This window comes from Ruditapes philippinarum, unplaced genomic scaffold (assembly GCF_026571515.1).
Source record: "Ruditapes philippinarum isolate M1 unplaced genomic scaffold, ASM2657151v2 ctg7633_1_1_1_1, whole genome shotgun sequence".
Taxonomy (NCBI): Eukaryota; Metazoa; Mollusca; class Bivalvia; order Venerida; family Veneridae; genus Ruditapes; species Ruditapes philippinarum.
The window spans coordinates 36,531-57,572 of record NW_026855041.1 but is presented as its reverse complement, the minus strand read 5'-3'; the positions used below and the strand labels follow the sequence as shown (position 1 = coordinate 57,572).

The 21,042-nt window shown below is 35.7% G+C and overlaps 1 long non-coding RNA gene across 1 annotated transcript in view; it reads left to right on the top strand.

Annotated features, from left to right (window-relative positions):
* Positions 1–4,252: 4,252 nt before the first annotated feature.
* Positions 4,253–21,042, top strand: part of LOC132741933 (uncharacterized) — a 52,586-nt gene continuing 35,796 nt past the window's right edge. Inside the window, exon 1 of the long non-coding RNA XR_009627364.1 lies at positions 4,253–4,456. This is a non-coding gene — a long non-coding RNA (uncharacterized LOC132741933). The remainder of the gene's footprint in view (positions 4,457–21,042) is intronic.

Genomic DNA, 21,042 nt, shown 5'->3' with positions numbered 1-21,042 from the left:
AGTGCTGCAGCACTTTGATTTAATGACCTAGTCTGACCCATCAGTGTGTTTACATGCCTATCTATAAACCCATAACAACTCATGTAAAAATTGCAGACGAAGAATGATAATACTATGATTAAACAATTCGTAAAAATTGCCTACTTACAGATTGCAATTATTTGTTTTAATATGTTTGCATTTCATTTCCTGCAAAATTCTCCAGTTCGTTGCGACACGAATGACCGTTTCGGTAAACTAAAACTACTTCTATAAATAGATTTCCGGACTTTCACAATGTTTAGGTCATCATTCTATTTATAGGTAAAGCAATAACACACATAATTACCCACTGTGTACTACAAAATGATTAATAAAAATACCGAAGAGCGCGATTAATTGACGGATAAGATAATTTCATTTGAATATGTTTACATTGCGAAATTATCCATTTCGCTATTCATTTTACATATCGCGACATTTCATTTTTGATAATCAAACACTCATACCAATCGGAATGTTCGGCTATTATGGCCGACGAATAGGCTCGAGAAGTTGCAATTGCCCTTTCACAAAATCTGATTTCATTCCATAAAGGCGTCGCGTATAAACAAGGTTAACAGGCCGTAGTACGTACAAACTGACCGATTCGATAAAAAAAAGATATAGTCAAAATTATTGTCTGATTGGCCTTGGAAGGTGACTTTCTAATATGATCCTAAAGACAAGTTCAAAGTGAATATCTTCAAAGTATTTTCAAAGATTAATGTTGCATGTAAAAGTAAGTTATTAAGTTTAAATAATTAATAATATATAAATGTATTCTGATTGATTAATTATCTCGTGGCCACGACTTAGTAACTCGTGGCCACGACATAGTATCTCATGGCCACGACTTAGCTATCTCGTTGCCACGACTTAGTAACTCGTGGCCACGAGATTCTTAACCCATTACTGCATGAGCATTTTGTGAAAAATAGCTGTTTTTATTGAAAAGTCTCCCGTTACAAGTTCAAATTACTATAAAACTATAAAAACTGCTCCAATACTAATCAAACTTGGCACAAATGTTGACTGGGCCATTGCCTTTGTAACAACATGCTCAGTCTTAAATTTCCTGTTACCATGGCAACGAGGGGACATCTCAAAATTGCAAAAAAAATCACTATTTTGCGTTGATTTTTTCATCAAAATTGATTTCAAAGTGCTGCAACTTCTCAATGGAATCAGACAGAGTCAAAGGCTTTTCAGCGTTGGTAACACGTTACCTTATGATCGACCTGGGGTCATTTATAGCTTCTCACAAGTCAATGAGGTAAAGGGTTAAGTCGTGGCTACGACTTAGCTATCTCGTGGCCACGACATAGTATCTCGTGGCCACAACTTAGTTATCTCATGGCCACGACTTAGTAACTCGTGGCCACGACATAGTATCTCGTGCGCAAGAGATAAATAAAATCACACACATGTCACCTTTGTGTCACCGTAGAAAACCGATAAATGATAAATAAAATATAGTAAATATCAATTTACTTGCAAATACATGTAAACCAATTTCTGTTTAAATGACTTATAACAAGTAGGTTAGGAAAACATTCATTAGTGTAGCGCAAAGCTACAGCTGTAAATTCATTTCAAACCTATTTCACAATTTTCGAGTTTCCGAAATATTTGGACCACATGAACAACCAAAATGTCCATTTCATTCGATCAGTAAATGCCTTAAAGTAAATGTGTTTTGGTTGCCATCTCGTAACTTCCCGTTTTGAAATCAAAATGACTTTAACGTTTGTCATGGTATCAGTCAGGTATAACATGTAATTTCATGAAAGTAACTTCTTCTATTAGAAAATGTTAAGTATTCTTAAATATACATTGATATGTAAGGAATGATATATTTTCAATTTGTGGCCATTTTGGACGCCATCTTGAAACTAAAAATAAAATGACACGAGTGAAATTTAATGCAAACGATTATTTACGTCACGAGACATTTTATATTTTGATTCATCGAAATCTTACAGAAATATTTACGGATTATTGTAAGGTTTTACAAAATATATGTTTTTATATAAAACCAAAAAACGCTGCATTTCTTAAATGACCGCCATATAAAAAAAGAGATAATTTCGTATTTTCAAAAAAATAGCTTTTATGCCTGTTTAAAAAAAAATCCTACCACATACACCTGCATTTTATCTAAATATGCACCGTTGCACCGTTTACATCTTATGACGTATATAGCATACATGTGGGCTGTACACGTTAGTTGAAAACGTATACAGCTTACAAAGATTTTTGTTTTTTTAGCTTGAACATATATATTTACCTCGATTGTGAAACGAGTTGTTGCAACTTACATAAATCACTTTCGAGTCCACTAACTAGTACGTAAAAGTCGTAGTCGTAGAAATACTCGTAGTCGTATAACTTGTGTAGTCGTCATCGTAGTCATTGCTGTAATCGTATTCATTAATGGTGTAGAAGACGTAGTGATCGTCGCCGAATTTAAAATGTAGATGTGGTCATCGTCATTGTCGTGGTCGTAGTCATTGGCGTAGACGTAATTGTTCGGACGAAAAAGAGAGGATGATCACAAGTTTAGTCATCTTACAAAATGAGGTATATACGGTGATATGCAGCATCTTGGCGTATACAGCTAACGGTAAGCTGCTTTCGATGTAAGCTGTATACAGCTGTAAATATTATCTAATGTAACCACATCAAACTTATTTATGTATACATATATCTTACATTAAGGCCTTCTTCCTATGACACACATAATGGAATATAGAATTTAATTAATTGCAAATTGGAAAATAAGCAGAGCGATCACCTGCTTGTGGTATCCGACTTCATATATTTCACCTAGTAATTCATTCTTTATTGGCATTATCAACGACATAAAACTTTAAAATATTACTAAAATTTATTTTTATTTGTTTGATTTTTATGACCCTAAAGTGCGGTCGTTTCTTTAATGCATATGTACCTGTGTAACGCATTTTGGGGGCAAAATTTGAACCCAAAGTGCATAACGCACTTAAGGGTCGGACCCCAAAGTGCGTTTGACCCCAAAGTGCGATGTTATACAGCTTCACATTTCAGTTTACCATACAATATAGATCTTATTGTGGACTGGTAATCAGGTGTAAAAAAATATCGAGTCAGATACAGCTTGCCAAAGATCAAATGTGGAACAGAATTCCTAGTCATATTAATATATTGAGTTGTAAAATTGCACTAAATTCTCTTGTTGGCTCGTCTTTTAATATAGATTGAATGTTTAACTGGATGTTGAGCTACGTTCACACCTCAGCTCGCCATTCAAATTATTACAATTTCTGTGCTGGTAGTCGAGCCAGCTTCACATGTCAGCGCGCCGAATTATATAAATCTTTTAAGATAAAGACATAACTAAAATATTCATTTATTTTAGGTTTATTGGTTAATGGCTTAAATGCTGCAAATCAAATTTCATTTACAATTATTGATAATGATATAACTGCATCCACTTCAGTTTACAGTGTTAACGTATGTTTACAATTAATAAATTCCTCACTTGCTCCTCACCGCTGTGGGTTCGAATCCCGACAGGGACTTTGGATTCTTTCATGTGAGAAAGCTGTCCAGCTAGCTTACGGAACGTCGGTGGTTCTACTCAGGTGCCCGTTCGTGCATGAAATAATTCACGGAAGGTAACCTGAAAACAAACAAAAAAAATCCTTTTAGACCTTATTAGAAATGATAAACTGCACTAACCATATTGATAGATTTGTTTAATACAAGTCTTCTCTTTGACTATAATTTTGTGTCATCTATATCGATCTACATAAATTATAAGCTCTGGCTCTAGATGAGTATAAAATTCATTTTCTCCATCTTTCATAGACAGTAGTATAGAAAATACCAATTCTTTTTTTCATACTATATAAATATAATGCATATACTTTAAAAAAATATACTAAATCTACTTGCATGTTCTAAATTTAAGACGCATATTATCTTTTTGGAGAAAAGAAAACTATTTTAGTGATATCCCACTGAACGTATAGAATTTGATGTTTTTGTGGCACAAACGGGTTTTAAAATGTACATACGAAGAAATGTAACTACTGTTAAAATAATGTTTTTAAGGGAACCCAAACTTATTTTTAACAAATATTGAAAATGAATGTTATATTGCAACAGAGACAGACGAAATGAACGAAATCGTATTCTACAAGCATATGTTTTCACAGACAAACACTTTGTATATGCTACGAGAACCATAATCAATAACTGTTTGGCAAGATACAGGAATCCGTACAATATTCTTGTGAAACCATTTGCATTTATTGTGAAAACTGCAACATGTAATGACATTCGTCTTATTATGTGAAACGGAACTTGTGAACAAATACTAATAAAATATTTGGATAATGTTTTAAAATGGATTAACAAAAAGATAATGTTAAGTGTTGAGCAAATTGCATTGGTAAGTAACATTATTAAGATATATTTCTGAAGCATGATCACTGTATTGTTAATGAAATAAATCACACATGACATGCTCTTCCTGCAGGATATAACTAGATGTGTAACATACTAACATACTTAATACTGATACATTAATTAATTTAGGCCATTACTCCTAACTAAACCCATAGAAAGCATTGACTTCACAAAACATAGTTAATATATTTTATATATAATCATCAGATATATTTATTAATACAAAAATTTACCTTGGTAATGTACGGAAGCGTCCTGGTGCCAATTCATAATGTTCTTAAAAAAAACTCCTACGTAAGAGATAAAAAAAACCTAATTAGGAGTTTGTAACTCCTACGTAGGACTTTATAACTCCTACGTAGGACTTTGTAACTCCTACGTAGGACTTTATAACTCCTACTTTAACTCCTACGTAGGAGATAAAAAAGCCTAATTAGGAGTTTATAACTCCTACGTAGGACTTTTTTACTCCTATGTATGACTTTATACCCCCCCCCCCGGCAGAAATTTCAAATCTTAAATCTTAAATATAGAGGACATATACAGAATTTATTTAAGTTTGATTGTGTAGGAAGCTATAAGCTTATAGACACACTTTCGAATCCGTTCCTGGAACCAACCAGTACGTACTTAGCAATGAGTGTAAAGTTTCTTGCTCAAGGAAACAAAGGCTTGCGCCTAACGGGGTTTGAACCCATGCGGCTAGCGATCATTAGGCTACTAGTCACACGGTTATGTCGCCACACTTCACCTTTTAATAAAGTGCCTCAGGTTTCTAGAGTGTACAGTGTCTTAGGGTGAGGTGTCTGTAAGCATTGGCGATGTATCCCGAAAAATTGCTTTACAGCTATTCGAAAAAAACTTACTCGACAACAAGCATATATATCAAAATTTTAAAAGGCTTTAACAATTACGTTTTCCATACAAACTAGCTGAACAAAACGAGCAATTTATCCATTTTCGGCCGTTTCAAATGATTAAATCCTTATAGGGGGCAGGGGGAGTAGTTAAGTGTCTTGTTCCTGCTCCGTAAAGTTTAAGAAGATAACGGTTTGCGGAGCATTATGCATGCATATGTTTAATAATGAATTAAATTGTATATCCTACTTTGAACAAAGTTTTACCCATACATTTTGTGTACATGTGTATGATAATTATAACTAAACGTACATAATACAGAATCATCGTTTAATATATGCAGAGAATAACAAAATCATCTCTGGCTACAGACTAAAGGTATTTACTAAAGCGGCTTGCCACAATTACAACTTGACACATATGAGCCGCGCCATGACAAAACCAACATAGTGGGTTTGCGACCAGCATGGATCCAGACCAGCCTGCGCATCCGCGCAGTCTGATCAAGATCCATGCTATTTGCTATCAGTTTCTCTACTTGTAATAGGGTTTGTAAGCGAACAGCATGGATCCTGATCATACTGCACGGAAGCGCAGGCTGGTCTGGATCCATGCTGGTCGCAAATGCACTATCTTGGTTTTGCCATGGCGCGGCTCATATAATTTATTTTTGCTATCTTAAGTTATACTCTAGCATACATGTCCGTCGAACTCTGTGCTTTCAGTGCTTTGATACTAGTATGTATCCTACGTAGGAGTTATAAAGTCCTAATTAGGCTTTTTTATCTTCTACGTAGGAGTTAGAAAGTCCTACGTAGGAGTTAGAAAGTCCTACGTAGGCGTTATAAAGTCCTACGTAGGAGTTATAAAGTCCTACGTAGGAGTTTAAAAGTCCTACGTAGGAGTTACAAACTCCTAATTAGGCTTTTTTATCTCCCACGTAGGAGTTATAAAGTTCTACGTAGGAGTTACAAAGTCCTACGTAGGACTTATAAAGTCCTACGTAGGAGTTATAAAGTCCTACGTAGGACTTACAAAGTCCTACGTAGGAGTTTAAAAGTCCTACGTAGGAGTTACAAACTCCTAATTAGGCTTTTTTATCTCCTACGTAGGAGTTTATTTTTTTATAGAACATTATGAATTGGCACCAGGACGCTTCCGTTATAATGTCTTACTTTAACATGTAAATGAATGAATGGCAGTTAATATTATAATTTATTATGCTGACCTTTACATACGTATTTTACAAGAAGCTAATGTAATCACCCTTCAAGTCTTAAAATACGAATTCATTTTTCATAAAGCATTCAAAGATTCACATAGCTACCGTACTTGGTATATCTAGAGCGTTTATCACAATAACTATCTCACTGTCTCCGCGGGGCGTGTTTGATTACCTAAATGTCATTTATTACGGGGGGTCAAAGACGTTTGGCCTGCCCGGTTATTAGACTACACCGTGTTATTTAAAGGGGAACAGAATAGTATGATGACTGATTTGGAACGCTTTTGTGCATCGTGTTGGCGCTAGTGACAACAGGACAGAGCGCCAAACGGGTGCATTGTCGGACTTTCGTCTTGACGTCCTGTCGCTAACAATGTACGCTAAAAGCGCGTTGTCGTGGGCGGGGTTGTCGCGATGTCACATTAACGCTCGGTTCAATTCGAAGGATTGGTTTATACGCCAAACGACAGGGCGACATCGCGTCAACGCGGCCGCACGACAACGCGCCGTTTAAAAACGGAAAAAATGTAAAATATGGTGTTGTGTAAATTGTGCAGTTCTAAGTGTATTGAAAAACATAAAATGTGTTAAATTATAATATTCTATAATTTCTGTCAAAAAGCTCGCTTGAGGCTTTGCCTTATTCATATCAAAAATACACATACATGTATAAAATACCTACCAATAAACTTTGAAGTGTTATTTGCTGTTCACGAACGCCGCCATTTTGAATGAAATATCAGATACAAAGTCAACCAATTTTCTGTATTTTTTTTAAATTTTTTGCGTTTAAAGTAGAAATATATTTTGTTTTCTTTATACACATCTTAATATAGAAATATGGCGCATATGTTTTTGTTGTTGTGATACTTTTATCAATTTATCAATGAGATTATATGTCCAATCTATTGCAACTTCTCAGTCCTTCCTCCAGATGTGAAGCATCAGGATTTGTCTGAATGTTAAGCATCGGTCTATAGAGAGATGCCGTAAAACCTCTTCTTTTTTTTTTAATTCAGTTTATTGACTTTTTCTTCATACGCATCGCATGTTTTGGACACATTCCTGTAAAGTTTCATGACCTTAGGTCAACTACTTTTTGAAGTAAACGTGTGACACAAGTTGAAAAATTGCAATTTTTTACCAAGTTAAGGGCAATAAATCTGACAAAACAGAATACATCCACAAGCAAAACCCTAAAAGATGCAGAACTTCACATGCTGAGCAACATTCCTGTAAGGTTTCATGACTCTAGCTCAATTACTTTTTGAGTTACATGTGACACCAGTTGAAAATTGCAAATTTTTACTAAGTCTTGGGCAATAACTCTAAAATACTTAATAAATCCACTCGAAAATACCCAAGAGCACAACTACACATACTGACCAACATTCCTGTAAAGTTTCATGACTTTAGGTCAAATACTTTTGAGTAAAACCTTCGACACAAGTTGAAAATTGCAAATTTTTACGAAGGCAAAGGCAATACTCGAAAAATACCAAATAAATCAACATGAAAATACCCAGGTGCACAACAACACATGCTGATTATTATCCCTGTAAAGTTTCATGACACTAGGTCAAATAATTTTGAGCTACGTGCGACACAAAAATGAGAACGGACGGACAGACAATGGTAATCTAAATGGCCCCCAAAGTTTGGGGCACAAAAAGTACTATATGATCATAATGCCGAGCCGGAGATGCCAATTAAAAATTCTCCAATCTCATAATAGCTGAGTTTCATATAATGGCCGTACTTTTTGCACAATGGCTCGTTTCATGTTCATAATGGCGTGGTGAACTTTAAATAAACCTTAAATTTGAAGTGAAAATATGCCTAATATTGAAAAGTTAATAAATAATGTCAAATAATCGTGGTATTATTTCTTATAAGGTAAAAGAGAAGTGCTATCTTGTCAAAAATTTGGTAATTGCTTGTCAAAAACAGTCTTATTAAGTCTAATAATTGTGTTATTTTGTCCAAATTTAGTTCTGACTGATTTTGTTAAACTGTTCCGTTATCTTCTTAACTTGTCCAAATCATTTGGAACGCCATAGCTGCCTCATGTTACATTTCGTTTTATTGTGTCGCCTCTACGGAGTAGTGGCGACATATAGGGATCACTTCTCCGTCGTCTGTCTGTCCGTCTGTCTGTCTGTCTGTCCGCACTCACAGGAGAGTAATTATGTGGCTAGAGGGACAATAGGTAACTGTTCTTTCTCTTTGATGTCATTCATTCCGTAAAGCTTTTATGTGGCTATTTTCTTTTGTGTGGCTAAAAAGAACAATAGAGAGAACAATAGAGTAGCCACATAATTACTCTCCTGTTAGAACTTCCGTCTGTCCGTCCGTCACAAAACTTGTCCGGACTACTCCTCATAAACTACTGGTGCAATTTCATCCAAACTTTACAGGAATGATCAGTACTAAGTTTAGTTGTGCATATTGTCAGCATTTTCCGGTTCAATGATTTTTGTCAGAGTTATGGCCCTTTAATAATTTTATTTTTAAAGTTTGTCCGGACTACTTCTCTTATACCACTAATGCAATTTCAATGAAACTTTACAGAATTGATCTGTAGGTCAAGTCCTTGCGCATATTGCACTGGTTATCCGGTTGAATGATTTTTGGCCGAGTTATGGCCCTTTGATAAAAAGGTGGTTTTTTTCTGTGTGTTGCCAGATACACAAAAGCTTGTCCGGACTACTCATCATAAACTACTGGTCCAAACTTTACAGGAATGATCAGTACCAAGTCAAGTTGTGCACTGTCCGTCTGTCTGTCCGTCTGTCACAAAACTTGTCCCAACATGAAATTGGCCATCATGAGGCGACACATGTGATCACTGATCGCACTTGTTTTCCTTAAAAGCGTCTTATTATGGTATAATAGTAGTGTTTGGCTTGTCAACGTTTTATGAGAACCTGTCTTAACGAAGTCTTATTGGGTCAAATATTCATGTTATCTTTTGTCAAAATGTGATTGTTGACTTGTCTAAACACTGTCTTATTGTTTAAAATCGGTATGTGATATATGTCAAAGATCCGGTGTTTAACATGCCTAAAAGAAGCTTTAATTATGTCGAACAAGCAACACCATATTTTCGAATTAAGATTTCAACATGTCTAAACACAGCCTTGTTCAAATGTGGTGTTAAATTGTCTTGAGATTGTCTTATTATTTGAAACAGTAGTGTTATATTGCTGGAATTTGGAGCTATCTTGTCCAAATGTGATCCTGGTTTGTTATGGAACTGTTGTTTTATGTTATACTGTCGTTTTGTCTTGTCCAAATATGGTTCTGACTTAACTAAACACATTTTGTCAGGCTACCATGTCACTGTGTTCAAATTCGGCGTTATCTTGCCTAAAGACTGTCTTTTTCTGTCGGAAGAGCATGCCGTCTTGTCCAAATGTGATGTTCAATTGTATAGAAATTGTCTTATTATGTGAAACAGAAGTGTTATCATGGCGTCAACTTGTCAAACTCATGTCTTATTATGTCGACATGTTGTGATATCTTGTTCAACCTTAAATTGACTTGTCTAAATATTGTCCTGTTTTGTTAAACTGTTATGTTGCCTTGAATGATTTGATGTTATTCTGCCTTATTGTGCCAAAAATTCATGGTATCTTGTCCAAAACTGTTGCTATCCTGTCTAAAAATAAACTTATGCCAATAAATTGTGTTTGTTTGTGTTAACGTTATTTTATTATGTCAAATTATTATTATGTTGATTCTTTACGTAAAATGACGGATTTACAGAAAAAGGCAAAGAAAACCTTGGCTTAAGTAGGATAAGTTGAAATGACCGAATCAGACTAAAGTACTGAATCTGATGATAATTCAAGTTATTCATCATCGTCTTCTGACGCTAGATTCTAGAAAGTAAAAGTCTAAAAACAACAGGAAACATGGCTCAAAATCAGGAATCACTTCCAAATCTTCAGATGCTAAAGGAAGTAATCAGAATTTCTTGATACCTTTAGAAGTTGAAAAAGATTTACATTGGTGGAATGACATTTTGCCCATTTATAATGGAATTTTTGATGATGTCTAAGTTCAGTTAAACCGGCTAAATTAAACGGTAGCGTATTTCTGTCTCTTTTGAATTCAGAGATATTTATTGATTGTATGTTGTCGCATTCTCCGGGGTCTATTCAGTTTTCTAGTATGACTTTAATATGGTTTAACGTTAAACTAGAAATAACGGTAAATTTCCATAAATGATAAATTATCTCAAAACACGTGGCAAATTTAAGGATTGTGTTAATACAAGTGGGAGTATTTTCTCTCCCTTTTTATCACTAACTAAGTTATGCGACTTTGATTGTTCCTTTTATTAGATTGACTGATACAAGTTTAACGTGAATCCGACTATTAAGCGTATTAAACGAGGCATTTTTCCTGGAATTGGAAAAAACAATTAGATTTGTACTAGATCAGTTCTCACGGTATGTTTTAAAGTTGATTATTTTAGCGTAAACCGACAGCTAAATCAATTGATTTAGGTTATTTTCATGCAGAGATAACTGTTGTAAGCACACTTTTTGTTTTGGTCTTGAAAAGAAATAAAAATATTCATTCCAACACAAAAACAAGAAGACGAAAATAGTTTTGATGAGTTGAAATTTTGTCAATGACTGGTGAAGAATTAGAAATATCGGTATGAATTTCGGTAAATGTTTCATCGGTCACATAATGATATGATAGAATATGCCTTGCGCATATTCGATAATCAGGCGACATCATATTGTTTTAGGGATCGAAGATGTGGCTATAGATTTAATTGAAATTGAAATAATTTGAATTAAATGAAGCTTCCTTCTTTGACGTTTCTTTTCGAAAAAGCCCGTTACCATAGTGATGTTGGCAGTTTACCTTCCGGATCACAGCAGTAAGGGAAGCCACCTTGTTCACCAGAGTATAGCTCAGCCACTGCATCGTTCTTTCGTTCAAGCACTTTTCCAGAACTAGTTTCTTCACTTTCGCAGGAAACTGATCACTTCTGTACATGGCAAAACAGAGGTACAGTGCGAATGACCGTAGAAAGGATTTCATAATCAATCACAGCCAAAGTTACCTGCACAGTCGTTCGATCTACAGTACAACGCTCTATCTATTGAGCCACCCGGACGGTACTGTTACCACGTCGCTTAGATTATATATATGAATAACTAATATAACTTATCATGAACCGGTGTCGCGTAATATTCACACGACGGTTTATACTTGTTTTTTAAAACTTGCCTGTATTTTTGTTTACAAACAAAGCGCTTTGAAAATTGATATAAATCTTAAGCATAGAACAATTATTTCGGTGCATGTATTTGAATATTCTGACAGTATTTATTTTCTTCAGAATATATGCGTTAAATATAGCTAAATCGCCAAATTTTGCATCTTTCGTAGGGCATTTTGAAAAATCCTGCAAGGTTCTAAAAGTATTAGATTCATGAAAATAAATGCTTTTAAAACTTGTCAGGGGTGTTAAACTTTGTTTCTTGTCCATTGTTTTATTTCTAAATGGGCTAGAACTAATCTTAAGCTGTAGTTGAAATGGCCAATTTCTCCAAAACTAGGTCAAATTACCCGAAAAATTTTGCCCGAAAGGGTACTACAAATTTAAAACTTGTCATTTATAACCATACTACGGTGGCACAAAGGTGACATGTGTGTGTTTTTATTCATCTCGTGGCCACGAGTATACTATGTCGTGGCCACGAGTTACTAAGTCGTGGCCCCACCGAGATAGCTAAGTCGTGGCCACGAGTAACTATGTCGTGGCCACGAGTTACAAAGTCGTGGCCACGAGATAGCTAAGTCGTGGCCACGAGATACTATGTCGTGGCCACGAGTTACAAAGTCGTGGCCACGAGATAGCTAAGTCGTGGCCACGAGATACTATGTCGTGGCCACGAGTTACTAAGTCGTGGCCACGAGATAGCTAAGTCGTGGCCACGAGATACTATGTCGTGGCCACGAGATACTATGTCGTGGCCACGAGTTACAAAGTCGTGGCCACGAGATAGCTAAGTCGTGGCCACGAGATACTATGTCGTGGTGTCATAGTTTCTCGTGGCCACGACTTAGCTATCTCGTGGCCACGACTTAGTAACTCGGTGCCACGACATAGTATCTCGTGGCCACGAGATAAATAAAAACACACACATGTCATCTTTGTGCCACCGTACCATACACATTTATTTCTAAAAATAAAGGTGTGTAATAACTTGTCCTATATTTTAATATTCACAATTCAATGGTTGTTTTAATCAACAAACGCCATAAATATAAATAACACGATTTAAAGCGGCTTGTATCCTACGGCCGTTTTTTCAAAATTGCCGACAAAATCCTGTTAAAATGTGATCTATGTACTTTCTTTTAACTGATTAGTACGTATGCGTCTTTAGATTGCATTAACTTTGATATCAAAATGTTACAAAACTTTTTCTCGACTCATCAAATCACTAAGACAAAAATGACAATTCAAATTAACAATAGAACTCCACAGCTTTACTGCATTTAAGTGAGCTGCCATTTTGCCAATTGAGGATCACAACACTTTGGTGTCTGATTTGTGCCATTTCGTTATTTTGTTTGGGTGTGGTTGTTATAAGTAGCAAAAACCTTAAAAGAGTGACAGATTGAGAAATATATATCTTTTTATTTTGTCACACACTTTTTACCTTTTTTCAGTAGGCCTATTTTGTGAATAGACCCTTCAACCGAGACAACACAAACAGATAAAATGAGGGAGGGGAGACAATTTTTTCCATGTGTCACAGGGTCAGAAAAATGTACAGCCTGACCGGAACTCGAACCCAGGACCCTCAGAATACTGTACCGCGGCTCTACCGACTTAGCTATCCGGCCGCTTACACATCATCTCCCGTAAAAAGTGAACGGTTCTGAACCGTGACATACTCGGGCCCTGCTTTATTGAATTTCTTCTGGAATTTTACAAAGTTACAGAGAAATGTAAATTAAACTCTGAGCTATATTCAGTCACGGTCCACTGTTGGGCCCCAAATGTCACAGGGTGATAAAAATGTGCAGCCTGACCGGAACTCAAACCCTTAACCCTCGGAATACCGTACCGCGGCTCTACCACTTGAGCTATCCGGCCGCTTACACATCATCTCCCCTAAATAGTGAACAGTTCTGAACCGTGACAATAAAAAAAAATCATTTTGTTGCCCCATATTTAGAGTACAAACGCCCTAAATATGGCGTTTAATCATACTGTCACCTGTGCGTGACCCACCAATGCCACTCTCTATTTTTTCATTATTTTGTTTTGTTGCAGTCAAACAGATGTACATGAAATAACGACAGAAAGGGTTGAAATTAAAGTAAAGAAAGCAACAAAACAAAACATAAATTGTGCAGCCTAATCGTGTCTCGAACCTAGGACCCTCGAATACCATACCGCGGCTCTACCGAATGAGCTATCTGGTCTCATACATTTTCTCCCCGAAATAGCGTGCGATACTTTCCTGCTATTTTGAAATTCATCCTCAATATTGCTCAGGTTGCAAAGCAATGTGAATTTAACTATATTCAGTCACAGCCCCAAGTTCGCGCCAAATGTCCGATGGTGAGAAGAATGTGCAGCCTGAACGGGACCACGGATCTACCGACTGAGCTATCCGGCCTCCTGTACATATTCTCCCCTAAATAGTAAGTTCTTTTAGGAAGATGAAAGCGGGAGATACTTTCCTGCTATATTGAAATTCATCCTCAAATTTCTCAGGTTACAAAGCAATGTGAATTTAATTCTGAGCTGTATTCAGGCCAAATGTCACAAGGTTAGAAGAATGTGCAGCCTGACCGGGACTCGAACCTAGGACCCTCGGAATACCATACCACAGCTCTAACCGTCTGAGCTATCCAGGGGCTTACACATCTCCCCCGAACCGTGACACAATAAATATAATATTACATCAAGGACTTGCCTTTTTTTGAAAACAAGTCAAATACCAAGTAAAAAGTAAAGGGGAAATGTCTTGTTTATTATAGTTTCACCACTACTGAAAGGGCCAGTCATTTCTGACTTATTAGACACATTTTGCTTGCATACCAATTGTACCTCCCAACTCCTACCACTATGCCAGGCGCCAGGCGGATAGAAATCGGTAACCATTCGTTTTAACTACCTAGCAGCTCCAGAAGCGGGCATTTCGGAACGAGTCACACGATAAACATTCATACCTCAATTACGCTCCCTGGGGGCTCGAACCTTCAACCTCACGATCTTTACACGAGACCAAAGGTACCAAATACATGTACACACTGAAATATGTACTATACCCCTTGTTGAAATTTTACAAATCCCTCTGGTGAAAATCCTGGATCCACATCATTCTGTTAACATTTAATTTCTATAATTCAATAGTTGTTTTCTATATATACAGGAACATGATCTTATGATGTAAACATTGTCACTCCACCATTATCTCTCATACAAGTTAATCAATTTGTATAATTATATGCAACAAGATCAAAAATGTTTTAATGCATATAAAAACTTAATAGTATATTATATTTAGAATTATCACAAGATTATCTTAAGTCCTACCAAATAGAAATTTTGTAACAGAGTGAGAAAAATATGCAGCCTGACCAGGACTCAAACCCGGGATACTCAGAATATCTAATACTACAGCTCTACCGACTGAGCTATTTAGCTGCTTACACATCAATTACTTCTCCGCTATATTGAAGTTTGTCCTCAAATTTCAAAGGGTAATACAGAGCTATGTGAATTGAACTCCTAGTCAAGGCAACAAGTTGGGCGCCAATTGTAACAGGGTGAGAAAAAATGTGCAGCCTGACCGGGATTCGAACCCGGGATCCTCAAAGTACCATACCATAACTCGACCGACTGAGCTATCCGGCCACTTACACATTTTCTCCCCTAAACAGTGAACAGTTATGAACCATGACATAATCCTACCATTTAAATACAAATACTATGTAATTAAAACCTTCAAGAAAAGTTTTGTTATCAATGAATAAATGCAAATTAAGTAAATGAAAATCTTATCCAAGGGAGTGATCTGTTGTTGAGTTGTAACATCTTAATCTTGTGATCCAAGGATCATGAGATATAGCTAAGATCCCATCTTCGCCATGATTTTGTCAACAATCTTACAGTTGGGACCAAAGTCCCATCTGTCAGGACTGCTAGGACCAGGGTTGCATCTGAAACTAGGCAAACCATGCAACTACTGTATATTAAAGTTTCCATGCATGCAATATCTCATTCTTGCACTTAATCTAGATTATTTTCTCTTAAAATCATATAAGTGCCAAATCATGTGTTATACTCTATTATCATATACCAAAATATTATTCCAGGAAGTTGTGACTGTTATAAATGAAATATATTTAACTAACAAAACTCAGATTTTTAAAAATCAAAGTCATTAAAATTAATAATGTCTGATGAAGAAACATAATAACACTAGAATTAAAAAAATCATTTTAAACAGTTCTCTCTTAGCATATTTTGTGTTGATGTTTTGAAATTTATCAAAATTTAAAATAATAAATTTAAATAAATAAACTTATTCATTCCTCTTTGGGTTTTCTTTTCTGATTTAAAGTCCCAGGAATGGTTCAGTTTATATTTTGAATCATTTAGCCATGGGCAAGCTTGATGAATCCTTGTACTCGGGATTTGAACTCAACTATTTTCTTATCAACAAACCAATTTAGATATGGAATTTAAGTGAAATATGACTCTCAACACCTACAGGTACATTTGATTTATTTTTCAATTAAATATTTAGATTGGTGTTGAACATCATCAGATCATTTTTCAAGCATCATGGCTTTGATTTGGCATATTAAATAGTATTTTATTTTCCCCTCAAACCACAAATATTAATTTATTGAGTCCTGAAGATATTTATGATCAAATCTTAACTGACAACCCAGGTTTAAATGAATAAATATATAATTCCAAGCCACAACAACTGGAAAAACCAAGTTTTACAGGTATATAAAGCCAGTCTAAAAATAATATTTCTATGCATAGTCATCATTCCTGGACCTCCATCTATTTGATAAACTTCTTTAACTGGTAAATTTGCCATCTTATTCTATTCAATTTATAAATATAAAAGATATATTTTTATGTTTATATACATAATGACTAAGATAGACAGATAAGAACAAACAAATAAGTAAACATAAGGTACATCCCTTAAAATGAAGAAAAAACTGAAATTGCCATGAACAGCAAAATTATAAACATTTGACTTATTTTGGTGATTTAGCAGTAAGTCATAAAATATACAATTTCTCAATAAGTTCAACCTCCTTTTCTTCTAGCTTCCATTTTCTCTCTAATTTGGCTATATGTATCATATTTTCTGTTAATATAATTATCTATAAAATAGTGTCATGTTAACAAGTTATATTGTATCATAGTATATTGTTGTGTTGTGTAGCATTAAGCCCCATTTACACTGTCCCGGTAATGGCCACGGTAAAGATAAGGTGTCTTAAGCCGGTGAACCGGGTTGTGCTGTGGCGTGTTTCTGAAAAATCAATTGCGTTTACACAGTGTCCAGGTGTATTCCCGGTTCAGTACCCGATATAGCACTGGATATATACAGTAGGTGCCAATGCTAACCCGGTGTATTTCCGGTTGATCCCGGTGGAGACCCAACTGGACATGGTTCTAACAAAGTCTATCCCAACCATCACCGATTTAGCCACAGTAACGCTACGGGTAATACCGGTACTGTCCCGGTTACGCCTGGGTAATGCGCCAATGCTTCCCGGTTCAAGTTTATGATAATAAAATTGCTTGACCTACAATGCCTACAATACTAACAGGAGCATTGCCGCCAATAACCGCAATACCCTGGATCTACCGTAGCTCTGCTTGTTTTTACTCACCGGGGCTTTGCCATGTGGACATTGATTTACACGCTACCCGGTTTACTACGGTTTGTTACGGTATGAATGTCGTATAAATACGGGGTTCCGCGGCGGTTCCCCGTGCCAAGCCGATAGAACACTGTTCTTAGCTTCCCTCCCGGTAAGTGCCTGTGAGCCCCGGTTATATTAAACATTTTATTACAACTGTGGTGATCTCCCAGTTTGTCCCAGTGCACCACGGTTTGTCTTGGTACTTCACGGAATTGCTACAGCCCTTTGCCAGTTAACCATGGTTGGTCCCGGTGGACTTTACCGTGGCGAACCAGGACGCCAAACCAGGACTGTGTAAATGGGGCTTTAGAAACGTCATGTTTATTTTACCAAATAAAACATTTTTAATCTTGAATTTATTAACAGGTATGTTGAAATATCTAAATTAAAGGTTTTGTTTGTTTTTATAAAATACCGGTACTACAGGCTAAGTTTGATAAGGCCAATTAGAAGATAGTGGTGATTATGGCTCAAAACTTAATCAAATGTTTAAATGATATCATTTTCAAGGGATTCTTCTGATATGATTTACTTTTAATAATAAATCAGTATCAATGAATGCCCATGCATTATATATATATGATAGATTAATGACATGCCAGCTATATAGCGCAGTCAGTACAGCTCACATACATGTATAATATTCTAAGGATCCCAGGATTGATTCCGGTCAAATGGCACATTTTTCTTACCCTGTGATATTTGGTGCAAAATGTGATATATAGCTTATAAGAAGTAAACTCTGTTATTCATGAAATGAATTGTGGAAAAATTTCAATATGGTAGGGATGTCACAGTGTATTTAGCTGCAATAATAAGGGGAGAAGATATGTAATTAAAAAACCTTATATCTCAATTGGTAGAGCTGTGGAATGGTATTCAATGCATGACAGGTTTGAGCTCCAGTCAGGCTGCACTTTTCACCCTGTTACTTTAAGGGTCCGATATGAAGCTATGGTGGCCAATTCACTTTGTCACTTAAGTGTTCCAATGAAAAAGGACAAATTTCAATAAAAAGGACAAGTTTCAATACAGTGGGGGTTATGTCAATGCATAGATGAGAGAAAATGTTTATTTGTTTGTTTGTTTGTTTGATTGATTGGGTTTTAAGTCACACCGACACAGTATAGGTCATTTGGCGACATTCCAGCTTAACTGGTGGAGGAAGACCTCATGTGCCCATCCGTTCATTATTTCAGGCACGAACGGGCACCTGAGTAGAACCACCGACGTTCCGTAAGCTAGCTGGATAGCTTCCTCAAAGTCCCTGTTGGGATTGTAACCCACAGCGGTGAGGGGCAAGTAGTTTTAAGTCAACGACCTTAACCACTCGGCCACGGACGCCCCATAGAAAATGTTTAAGCTGTAGACCTGCAGAATGGTATTCCAAGGGTTCTGGGTTGTTTGGTAGTGCTTAGGTATTGTACATGTATCTTGAGGGTCTCTGGGTTGAGTCTTAGTCAGGCTGCCTTTTTTCGCACCCTAGTTGTGATATTAATAAACATTTCCTGCATAACTCAATGATTTATAATGTTTTAAGTATTTAATAATTGTATATTTGACTTTATTTTTTATTACACATTGTAACAGTAAAACTTCTTAATTTGACCTTTTTTGTATGAGGGGGAGAAGCCCTTAATTAATTCCTAAACAGTGAGTTTTATTTTGAATAATGATGATAGCTTGAAAGGATTTTAATTAAGATTATTAAAATGCAACATAGATAATAGGACAGACATTTTTCCCAATTGGATTGTAAAAATATTTATGGATTGTCAAAAACTACATGGAGTCCTCCTCGGTGACATTAAACAGTCCCAACTGGTCATACATGTTGGAACTTGCAGAACCATGAGATAGGGTGGTCTGTACCAAGACAGAGATGGACCCGAGATCGAGACAGGGAGAACCGTGAAGGCACTGTGATGTTCAGATCCCCCACTCAGTAAGGAAGTACACTCAAGGTCCTGGTCTTCAATTATTTCATTTGTTTATTTGGAGTAGAGGTGCCAGAAAGATTACTGGCACAGTGTATGGTATCACAAAAGGCACAGACTATAATAAAGGTCTGTGCAAAAAGATACTATAAACTGAATTCATAGATTACATAAAAGAAGTTTATTAATTTCTTTATAGTAATCATAAAAATGAAGATATTGGGCATTTAATTTTGAAATATAGCATATTATGTGCTTAATACTTTATGGTGCACTCTTTCGGTAAATCCACAGTAATCCTTGGATTCCCACAGTCCTCCCCACCTAGCTCCAATGAGGTCCACTAGGTTGACCATACCATGTATCTTACCTTATATTGTTTGATTACAGCTTGGAATGAAAAATAAAAGTTTATTTTAAATGTTAAAATGATTTTATTAAATTTCATAATATTTGAGTGGACACATCAACAATGTAATTGTCATCTTACTGTTTTGAAAATGTGTTTGACTGCTGGTCTGATGACTGTAGATGGCATATAGCGATTCACCTGCGTGTGGGTGCGTGCAAGTGTGGGTGCGTGCATGTGCGTGCGTGCGTGTGTGTGTGTTTTATAGATTATATTTGGAATAATATAGTATATATTTCGTGTTATTTAGAGTGTATATAAGACCGTACGTATGATTATCACGGCACTATTCCCAACCGTGTGATTATAACGAAGCGTGGTAATAAAACAAATTGTACAAATAGTAGTATTATAAAAAAAAGTTTACCATTAAACGCAGAACTATTTTTAGAAGAAAATATTTATCATTCGGATAAAACTGATATATGTTCCAAGCACTAAATATATATAAATAACTTTATATATGTATATACAGTCTAAATAAAAATAAAAACACTATTGAACAGTTATTTAATGAGGTAGTTTAATAAAGTGGACGTAACTTTGTTAATAATCAATTATTCTGAATTCTATCCGCCACATATTTACCAATTTTGGCTCATTTGTACATATATTTTTCCGTTGCCCATTTATCACCCTAATCAGAACTGTTTTGTCTTATACCTAACCTGTCGGATGCGAATGTGTGTATACAATGTTCTCAAATGGAATTCACGGATTGTTGAAAAAAACAAAAAACTAAAAACAAAACAAAAATGTAAAAAATGCCTTTTCCAGTATCTACACCCACAGAGCACTACGCTATTATGCTAATAAGAGATTTATCAGGTGGTAAAAGAATTGACACCTCCATGCATCAATACGTAATCCGATCTAGTTAAAAATATTAAAAAAATATTTCTTTATAATTAAATAATATTTTTGGACATTTATCTAAGAAAAAATAAAACAAAATTATGAATAGACGCTTGTTTTTTGTTTTTTCCCCAATTCCCCTGCAATTACTTTTTTCAAGATGCTCCTGTGTGTTGGATAACAAATGTATATTTAAAAAGGAAAGACAATTGTTTGACACATTTCATTTTGGGAAACAATAATAATTATTAATTCTAGTATGTAAAACCATGCTGCGATTATCACGGCTTTTCAGGCGGTTTATACATTTCTTTCAGAGAACAAGTTTTTTA